Raw genomic sequence first — 10,269 nt, forward strand, 5'->3', positions numbered from 1 at the left:
CCCCAAGGCTTCCTCATTATATGCTCTCTAATGCAGCCTGCACAATTCCATTAGATTTTTCTATTTAAAAAAGTAAAAAAAAAAGGAGCAGTGCATTGATGTTTATACAGACTGTATGCAACATAAAGCACAACTGTAATTGATAATTGGCTGTACAATGACTAATCAGGCACACATGGATGCGTTTTCTTTAAATTCTCATCTAGTCTGTGTATCAATTTGCAACTAAATGGAAACAGTCCACTCTCTGGAATCGATAATGCTTGTTCTCACTCGCTCACACACACACACACACACACACACACACACACACACACACACACACACACACACACACACACACACACACACACACACACACACACACACACAGTCACTAGTCATAGCTTTGGGTTGGTTCCAGCGTTGTGGTGATGGAGGTGGCTGGTGTGTAAAGACCTCACCATTCAATTCCCGTCTGGAGCAGTGGAGAATACTAATCAGAGACGCCGAGCAGTCACGCACTTTCCATTTCTTCATCAGAATGTGGGGTCCCTGGTCCTGCTGGCTGTGTGATAAGCTGGTAGCGCCCTCTATGGGTTTTGCCACTTAACATTTTTGCCTTCTTCTGTGCACACTAACAAAGGACCAATGCACACACACACACATAAATGTACCACACAAAATAGTTGTCTGCTTTATTTATTTGCGTAAACTCTTTTAATGGTTCTATGTAGGAAACTTTTTTTTTTTTTTTTACTGCTATGGCTTTGTAATGTTTTCCTCATCTCCAATAATCCCTTTATCCTGGTCAGGGTCACAGTGGATGCAGTCACTGGGAGTGAGGCGTTGAAATCTCACCTGACACCATGCTCATTTTCTTTCACACATAAAGGGAATTGAGACTGGCTGGTTTCCCTACTGGCATGTTGTTGGGAGGTGAGAGGAAAATGGAGGATCCAGTAAGTAGACGTGCCAATGCTACTTGCAGCACCTCACTCGGTTAATTAAAAAATAGCTAAAACTACCCAAGAAAAGAAAAAAAGATGCCATGTTTTGCCATTTATCAGAAAGTCTTCAGAGTATTGGGTCACCTGACTTTCCCTGCCATATGTGGTTCTCCTCCAAACTGGTACCACCAAGCTTGAGGTACACAATTGTCTAGGAAGTCTTTGGATCCAAATCCAAACCCAAACCTGTTCCAGCATGGCAATGACCCTTTGCACAAAGCGAGCTTCATGGTTTACATGGTTTGTAGAGAAAGATCTTGTGGCCTGCTATAGAGCCCTGATCTCAACCCTACTGAACACCTTTGTGATGAAATGAAACACTGACTGCACCCCAGGCCTCCTCACATCACCTACATCAGTACCTGATGTGCAGTATAGGCACATTGCACTATGCTGCCTGAGATCCTCCAGCACTGCATGACTGGTATCACCTTCTCTCAGGGTACATACTCAGTAAGTATACCTCAAGGCTCTTCTCTGTTCTGGCACTGAGGTGGTGGAATGAACTTCCCCTAGATGTCCGAACAGCAGCGTCACTGGCTAACTTCAAGCATCGGGTGAAGACCTACCTTTTCCTGAAACACTTGCTTTGGCTTTTACTAGCTAGCTAGTCTTTTACCAAACTAGCATGTTTCCAAGTTTGCTTTGTTTTTTTACAAGAAAAAAATCTTCTCAACTGAGTTGTAGACTGATTTATCTTATGTTTGTAATCTAGCGAACCTGTGTAGATTTATTAATTGATAGAGACTCAAAGCCCATGTGTATGTTGCTCTGGACATGGGCGTCTGCCAAATGCCATTAATGTACATGTACCTGACTTTACTAACACCCTTGTGGCTGATAAACTCAAATTTCCACAAGCACACTTCAAAATCTAGTGGAACATCTTCCCAGAAGAGTGGAGGTTATTATAAGAGCAAATTGGGACTAAATGTGGAATGTGCGATATTTAAAAAGCACATACCCTACTTATGACCAGGTATTTGCTAACATTTGGCAATATTGCGTATATAGGATATGTACTGTCTTCTATACATTGTAGACCTCTGAAAAGTTTCAGAGACTGAAGTTGAAGAAGGAATAGAAGCTTTGCTCACTGTAGCAGCACAGATGTTGGCATAATGGCAGCTGGTGGAGGTGGGAACACCTGTCCCACACTGCCCACCTGACTGGCAACTTTGTTTCCCTGGTGTCTGTGCACTGACAGATGGTGTCCGTAGAATCTGATCAACCCTTATGCCCCAACCCCCCCAACCTCCCCCAACTCTGTTCCCTTGCCATGCCCATAAATGAGGCCTTATACCCAGGTAAAGAGCTCTCCTGCCATGGGAACACACAGGTCAAACTCAGCCTACTTGTCCAGCTTCTTCACCGCAGCACAGGTCAGTGGTGTACAGAGGCGCTAAACTGGCAGGCTGACATGCTCGGATAAATACAAACATTAGTGTCCCCAAGTGGTCAGTGTTTGAACTGCATTAGTATACTAATTTACTTGTTATAAATACAGTGACTAACATATTACTGAGTAGTAGTGGGGCAGCCTGTTCCTAGAACTAATTAATAAAAGCAAACACAATTTCTTCTAATTGACTGCTTGTACTTAAAAAATTTCAGTGATGATTCAAGGACTTTCCATTCTTGAATTCTATTGCCTTTTATTAGGATTAAAAGCTATTGAAGCTTGAAAGAAGAGCCCTGAAAGTGTTATTTGGCTTGTTTCTCTATCTGAAACTATTTACAGCTCAAAATATATGCATCTGTATTTAGATTTAAAACCTGAAGTAGGTGTGGCTTAAACAGGATGGTGGCTAACTAACGTACACTACATGTACAAAAGTTTGTGGACACCTTACAATAAGATTGTGTTTTTTTAACATTCCATTTCGAAATCAGGCCCAAATTGCTCATATAGTAACCTTCACTTTTCTGGGAAGATGTTTCACAAAATTTTGGAGTGTGCGTGTGGAGATTTTTGATCGTTCAGCCACAAGGGTGTTGGTAAAATCAAGCAATGATGTAGGGTGAGGAGACCTGGGGTGCAGTCAGTGTTCCAATTCAGCCCAAAGGTGTTTAATAGGGTTGAGTTCAGAGATCTATAGCCTGGCAGTCAAGATCTTCCACTCCAGCCTATGTACACCATACCTTCATCCAAAGACATCCTATATCATTTTGTGCCTCCAACTTTATAGCACCAGATTGGTGAAGAACCACATATGGGTGGTAAAGTCGGCTGTCCCAATACTTTTGACCATATAGTGAAATGTGTTTTATTTTCCAAAAAATAGAAGACAAGAAACTAGTAACATCATTTAAATCATAGTGACCCTGACCAGGCAGTTACTAAGGAGGTTGTAAATGTATCCTATATTTCTGCATTTATGTTAATAGAAAGTTGTTTTTTTGTGCTATGAGCTTTAATTATATCTTCACGTCCACATGCAGGAAAGTAAAAACCTCGCGTTTCCACAGGATCCTCTTTACAATACATACCACGGGTTGTCAACATATATACAGTAAATATTTTTGCCATGTTTTCTTTTTTAATAAAAAAACCCCCCAATTTCAGTTTATGCATAACACACAATCCTTTATATATTATGTATGTATTTATATTCTTATATTAATATATTCAAATTTTATTTACGCATGTCTCTGCTTTATGTTAGAGCGGGTAAACATGGACATCATAACCTTATCTGATCGGCTCGCACGAAATGCTCTAACATGAAAATGAAATTCGAATGCGTTTTTTTATTTTCTTTCACAATTTGACACACGGAATTTCGGAGCGAAATCACATAGTTGGACCAAGCGGAACTTTCAATTTATTCATTCTAATTTGATTGGATGGCAAAAAGTGATCTAGATGCAAACCCGCAGTCCCTCGTGAAGGTCTGCTCACGTCTGCACCACCGGCATGCTCATTAGGAAAGATGGAGATGATGGAAAGATGAAAATGTAGTCCCAGGATTGAGGTCACACTTATGCAACCTGTACGTGTAGCTGAGGAATGGCGAAATGAAGAGATTAAAGATTGTGCTCGCTCGTGCAAACATCATAACATCGTGTTACACATGGTAAATGATTTATTTTGCTTTTCGTTCCACCCACGGTTACAGGGACGTATTCAAAACTTCACAGGCCATTCAGAGGACGGAAAACATCACCGTGCAGAGAAGAACCGTGTCTTAGTTTGTAATAATGATGAAGATGAATTGTACACAAGGACATGATCAAAGAATGAAAAAGTTTTCATTGCAGGTTGGCTTCGGTGGATTTTAACATGCAAAAACACTTAGTTGAAAAGATTTCTGTTGCCTCTTGGGACTCATATGTAACAACAAGAATGAGAACAACAGTAGCAAACAGTTATTGCATGTTCTTGAAGCTGATTGGAGAGTTCATGTATTGGATGACCCATGGGTTAAAGAGCAACGAGGTCAAAAGTTGTCTTGGCTAAGCTCGATAAATGTGTCTTTGGATAATGGTGTTGAAAAGTTGATTTATCACACTCATTCGTAACCTCCTGACATCCACGTTCTTGCTGTTAATGTCCATGTCCGTGCCAATTAGAGAACTGTGAAGGAAGTGGATTCCGATAACTGTCTCTTGTCAGCGACGATTGAAAGTCAATCCTGTGCTAGTCAGTGATGTCTGAGTGTACTCATTACCATCCAGTATGAGTTAGGTCAAATACCATTTTCTCCTACAAAAGCAGCAAAAGTCCATGTTTTCTCCTTATGTCTGTCATTACTGCTCCCTCTGGACCCATAATGGCACATTATGTGATCCTCCGTTGTCACGTAAAACAAGAATAGCACGGTCTCGACTGCAACTGCTTCTGTCACGGCAATGTTTTATTCCTCTATAACCAGCCAGAGAACACTTCCCTCTGCGAAACAATTTTTGATGATAAAAGAGAACAGTCTGCCATTTTGGCTCAATTTGCTTTACTTTTTTTTTTTTCTGGAGAATGCTCTAAGTAAAGGCCTTCTGAGACTCCTGGTGTTTGACATGACTGACTAAAAGATTTTGCATGACAACCACCATTAGGAGTAAAATTGTTATGAAGTGCTTTGAGAAACTGGTTCTGAATCACTACACTGTGGAATCACACACACCCACCTACACTGGACCCACACCGGTTTGCTTATTGCCTGAACAGGTCGACGGAAAATGGACAGAATTTCCACGGCTCTTAATTTAGTCCTCACCCACCTGGATCAAAACAATACCTATATCAGAATGCTGTTCCTTTACTTTAGTTCTGCATTCACTGCAGTCCTCCCCAGTGTACTGATCACTAAGCTCAATGACCTGGATATCTGCACCTCCACTTGCAGGTGGATTGTGGACTTTCTCACCAACAGACCTTAATCTGTTAGGTTGGGCAAACAGGCATCCTCAACCCTTATTCGGAACACACTGGCATCCCATAGGGTGCTGTTCTGCATAACTCTAACATCTTCATTAAGTATGCAGATGACATCACCGTGTTCTGCCAGATCAGCAAAACCGACGAATTGGCCTACAGGGAAGAGATCTGAAGACTGACAGCATGGTGTGCCACCAACAATCAGACCCTCAACGCCACGAAGACTAAAGAGCTCATTGTGGACTTTCAGAAACCTAACAGCAGGAGATATTTCCCAGTCTACATCAATAAAACTGAGGTAGAGCGAGTCTCCAGCTTTAAGTTCTTGAGAGTTCACATCTCTGAGGATCTGTCCTGGCACCAGAACACTTTAGCTCTGGTGTGTAACTTCTGTACGGTTGTACATGCACAATGTACATATTGCATATCATAAATTTATATACCCCACGTTTTCTACAAATATTGTACCTTACACACATCTGCACTAATATCTTATTAATATGTATACTGTATCTATATATACACACCTTACATACTGTATATCATTTATACTGGATCTCTATATATATACACCTTACATACCACACATCCTGCCTTTCACATATACATGTACATATATTTACTGTACTTCATTATTCAGCTTTTTGCACATCCATCCATCCATCTATCTATCTATCTATCTATCTATCTATCTATCTATCTATCTATCTATCTATCTATCTATCTATCTATCTATCTATCTATCTATCTATCTAATCAGTACATCTCAATGTCAACCTGCCAAAATATACCAATTACTACTCATAGTCTAACGACCAACATGTTATTGGAAGCACTGGGTCAACAGTAGGTGGTAGGTGGAAGTAGGTGGTCTTAAATGTTTACGCTTAATTGGCCAAAACTGATAAGCCATTTAAAAACAGGGGTCACCAAATACCGGGCCATGGACCAGTACCAGGCCATCAATCATTTGTTACTGAAAAAAAAAGCAAAATAAAAACTTTTTTCTTTTTCATATTTTGATTTCATTCAATTAAGAAAGGTCCCCTGGTGGTCTAGTGGTTAAGATGCAGCGCTCCCACCGCTGCGACCCGGGTTCGATTCCCGGTCAGGGAACCATCCCCAGCCACTGTTAGTGCCGGTCCCAAGCCCGGATAAATTGGGGAGGGTTGCGTTAGGAAGGGCATCCAGCGTAAAACATGTGCCAAATCAAACGTGCGGAGGATCCGCTGTGGCGACCCCTAACGGGAGAAGCCGAAAAGAAAGTTTTTTGATTTCATTCAATTAAATTTTCTTTTGTGGCCTGCAGGATGTTTTACTTTTTATAAAAAGACCACTTCTGCCTGCCAATTACCCGAACTTGTTTTTAAGATAATTCATATTTAAAAAGACTGAAAAGTAAAAGAGGAATTAGGGAGTGGCGTATATTCATACATCAAAAACCCTTTAAAATTCTGTATGTTGTATTGTATCAACTGCCTATTATGAGTTATTCTGAATATTCTTGAGATTGCAGCCTATAGCATAAGTTAAGCATGATAACCTCATGAGTTCATTTTTGTTATGTTATTAACAATATTGTTATCCTGCCCCAACCAAACCTATAGCTACCAGCCTGTTCTGGTTTTGATTCAATTCAATACATCCATGTCTAAAGCACCACTCATATTAGAACTGTTTACATGCTGTTTTGCACACTTACACATTTCTGCCACCAACTGCTGCTATACAGTAGTGTGTATGGTTTACAAGTACCTTCTAAGTTTACAGGGTTTTTTGTTTGTTTTTTTTGTACAATATACTGTATACCATATAGAGCATTTGTGTATTTGGTGTATCTGTCTTGCACTGTTGTGCACTAGGTTGCACATAATACACTCTATGTGGCTAGGACAACTTGATGGATTTAGTCATGGGAACTTCAATTAACTTCCATGACTTCCATCCATGTGGTCTGTGTTTGAGTCGGTAAACCCTTCGTACCCAGATCCTATAGGATCAGAACAGCAAGTAATGTTGTTGCAAACCAGAGATCTGATTAATGTCAGTACGGTGTTTCATGTGTTGTTCTTGCATCTATGTGGGTTTCTCTGAGGTCCTCAGGTTCCCTCCTACTGCCCAAATGCCTGCTGGTAGTTAGAGTGGTGAGTCTTAATCACTAGGTGTGAATGGATGTGATGCCCGGTGATGAACAGGCATCCTGTTCCATGTGTATTATCATTTCACACCATAGGCTCTAGATCTAGAAAAACCCTGGCCCGGATGAAGCTATTACTGAAGATACACTTTAACACAGTGCAATGCATAATCTCAAAAGAAATAGATTTGCCTGGATCTAAGCAAAATGATATAACAATCAGCGGGGGACAGTAAGAAAGTAAATTTAATTCATTAAGTTAAGGTTTTTCCGGTATATAAACTTTACTGTAGTATTTCAATTTATTTCCAAAAAGTCGGTTCAGGGTAGAGCCCGCGCTCTGTTTTGAACTTGTTTTGATTGCGCTTGGTGGAATCTAATGGTCACGAACACACAGTTCAGCGTCAGAGCAGAACATTTTGAGAAGAATAAATGATGGAAGAAATTCCTGACTCGAACTCGCCACAACACCCATGGCCTTTTTTTGCACGATTTCTTTTATAAGTAGTTGAAAAGAAGGTTTTGAGCTCATGATCATATGAATAGATATCAATCAGTATTTGACTCATTAAGATCAATGTATTCATAAAGACAAAAATTATAAGAGCGTTATAGTCATAATAAATCATAGTACTTTGGATACTTAAGTACATTTGAAGGCAAATACTTTTGTACTTTTACTCAAGTGAAAGTTTAAAGGTAGCACTTTTACTGGAGTCATATTTTACCTACTGTATCTCTACTTTTATTCAACTACATGGTTTGTGTACTTCGTCCACCACTGATAACAATATAATGATTTTATTTTCAATCAATCTGTATAGTGTCTGAAAAAAATCAGGCAACATATCAATAGGGGAAAACTGGTAGTGCCAAATGAATGAACCAGTCAGTGGACTCGAGTCACTCCAGAAATCGGTTGCATTGTAATTCATCAGAAGATTTTTCTATGATTAAAAGTTGAAGTAGTTGCTCTTCTTGCATAGACCAAAATGGGAGTTGATGAAGCTTCATATTAAATGCCACAACGATTCAATTTAAAATGCAAAACTCGAGGCACCGGAGATAAAGTAAACGTCAGAACTCACTGTAGAATCCCTGGCAATAATTAGAAAAAAAACAAAAAAAAAACAAGACGCAAACCATTGTGGAATGAAAAAAAAATATTGTGGAATCTTCAGGCGCCATCAGAGTGTGGATCAGAGTCAACCGGGCTGTCAGAATGCTTGTTTACATCATTCTAAAGCCAAATGCCATTTATTTGGCACTGCGCTCTGTCTGGAAATCCTGCCACATCCCGAACTGAGATCGGGAGCGAGAAAGTTAAGCTATAAAAATCTACAATGATGCATTGTTTTTTTTTTTCTTCCCTTCTTTCTTTCTCACATTTCCCCTCTGTGCAGTGCATCTGGGGACTCTCCATCATCAGCGAGTGTGTAATGAATCCACAGAGACGCGTTTGGGCAAATAATTGAACTGTTATCACTCACGACTTAATTACACACACAGGGAGTCGCTCGGCAGAAGCAGCCAACGAGCGAGCCACTCAGTCAACTCCAGAAAAAAAGAGAAAATAAGAGACTCTGTGTGTGCGTGTGTGTGTGTGTGTGTGTGTGTGTGTGTGTGTGTGTGTGTGTGTGTGTGTGTGTGTGTGACAGTTTCATCATTTTGGGAGAGCAATAAAGAAATTAGCAAGCTAACATTCAAAGGCATGGCATGGATGAAGATTTGACAAACCTGTTCTGCAATATATATATATATATATATATATATATATATATATATATATATATATATATATATATATATATATATATATATAATTATATATATATATATAATAAAAATGTTGTTATTGACAAGAAGGTTTGAAGGCAGCTAAAAGTTTTAGGTGACAGGGATGTAGTTGTATTAGCATGATGCTAATCAGCTGCTGGCAGCATGGGATGAGCAGGCGGTCTCAGCCTGGTGCCGTGGCACCCCGGGTCGGCTGCATGGAGTTTGAAGTTTAATGATGCCAGCTGCCGACTCTGCCAGCCTGCGGGCACTAACGAGCTGGCGATGCCAAAAGAGCGGGGCACCTGGATGCCAGGCACGTGAGGCAAACAAACTGTACGGACGATGAAGCCGAATCCCCGTGAAAGAGGGCGCCAGGCATGCAGAGGCTCCGGTGTTCTTTGAAGAGCGCCCTCTCCCCAGCACCCTCCTCCATTTCCATATTTCATTACACACTGCTGAGCGACAGGCCCCTGCCAGATGTTCTATTTTCAGCTATTTAAATTTTGACCTGCTTTTCGCCTGCTACTGTGCATGAAGAACAGAAGTGGGGTACGGGGTGGTGGGGAGGGGAAGAGATTTCAATCAACACCAGCACAGATGCTGGGATGGATAAGAAGGTGGAAGGGGGGGTGGTTTATTGTGTCGCTCTCTGAGAGAGCAAAGAGAGATTTAACCCTGTTTAAATCCCACAGTATGTTTGCCTCAGAGGCTCAGTGACTTGCTGCATATCAACTTCAATCCACCCACTGCAATGTATTAAAACCATTAAACTCACACTGCAGTTTTTTTTTTTCCTTTCTGAATGGCTCGTATACAAAGAGCATCAAAGATGTGCAAAATATTGGTGCAAATAAAGAAATCATGAGTATATACCTCAGCATCTCCCTCCATGAGTTCTGGACCGTGGGCACTGCATCTCCTGGCAGCTATTAACATGGAATTTGTATCGAGACCTTATAAAACCAATATTTCACACCAAACTATTGGGA

The sequence above is a fragment of the Silurus aristotelis genome, assembly GCF_946808225.1.
Source record: "Silurus aristotelis genome assembly, chromosome: 17".
NCBI lineage: Eukaryota > Metazoa > Chordata > Actinopteri > Siluriformes > Siluridae > Silurus > Silurus aristotelis.